Below are 1,155 nucleotides of genomic sequence, written 5' to 3' on the forward strand. Positions count from 1 at the left end.
GCAGACCAAGCCCCTCACCTTGGAACCCACCATCACCCTCTATCCTCTCATCAATTATACTTTTGATACAAAAGAGCCTCTCGCCCTGGCTGGACTGGCTCAGTTGGTTGGGTGTCGTTCTTTGCACAGAAGGGCAGCTGGTTCAGTTCCCCATCAGGCCACATGCCTGGGTTGCAGGCTGGATCCCACCCGGTAGGGCATGTGCAGGAGGCAGCCAATCTGATGTTTTGCTCTCCAATCAATGTTCTTCTATCTCTCTCCCTTCACCTATCTCTAAAAATCAATAAATATATTTAAAAATAAAATGGAAGGAAGGAAGGATGGAAGGAAGGAGGGAGGGAGGGAGGGAGGGAGGGAGGAAGAGCTTCTATGTGGCAGACAGATTTCAATGCATAAGTGAGGAATTTGATAAAATTGGATGAGCAGGACTGTAGAAGGGGTTCTGATTGTACATGGGCGCCGGCTACCCCAAATGTTACTGCTCCAGCTGGGAACAACTTTCTTCAAACTACCTGGTGGTGAACTGAACCCAGGAGAAGATGAAGTTGAAGGACTAACGTTAATGACAGAGATAGTCATCAGGATGGAGTCCTGTAAGACTGGGTCATTGGGGACTGTATTGGTAACTGGTGGAGACCAAATTTTGAACCTCCTCAGTAATCATAGAGTCCTGCACATATTTCAAAACCGAGGGAACATAAGAAGTTGTTTTTGGTTCAACTTCAAGAGAAAGCCTTGTTTTCAGTGCCTAAAAATGACAAGCTGGTAGCCCTACTGTTGTTTGAAAGGTGTGACAATGCACCAGGGTAAAACCCATCATTTCTGGTCTCCCTCAGCTTTTGAACAGCTTCCATGTTATATACAACTGAACTCCCGCACAGTGGAGAAGCCAGAGACACTGTCTCTGTGAGCACAGCTCTACACAGTATAGAACCCACATGGTAGAAAGGTTGTCTTTGTTTTCTTTCTTTCCCAGTCATAAATCGCCACCTGCTTCCTAGTGTTTGAATGGTGATGTTGATATGAAAAAATAGTGGTGTAAACAAATGTGGGAATGTTTAATTTGCTTTTGTTTCTACTCGTGTGTTTTTGTAAATTAAAGAAAGTGGCCGCCCTGGCTGGTTTGGCTCAGTGGCTAGAGCGTCGGCCTGCGGA

The 1,155-nt window shown here is 45.7% G+C and overlaps 1 pseudogene; it reads left to right on the forward strand.

Annotated features, from left to right (window-relative positions):
* The first annotated feature begins 356 nt into the window (after positions 1 to 356).
* LOC118650601 lies at positions 357 to 1,155 on the forward strand (annotated as a pseudogene).

The sequence above is a fragment of the Myotis myotis genome, unplaced genomic scaffold (assembly GCF_014108235.1).
Source record: "Myotis myotis isolate mMyoMyo1 unplaced genomic scaffold, mMyoMyo1.p scaffold_m19_p_3, whole genome shotgun sequence".
NCBI lineage: Eukaryota > Metazoa > Chordata > Mammalia > Chiroptera > Vespertilionidae > Myotis > Myotis myotis.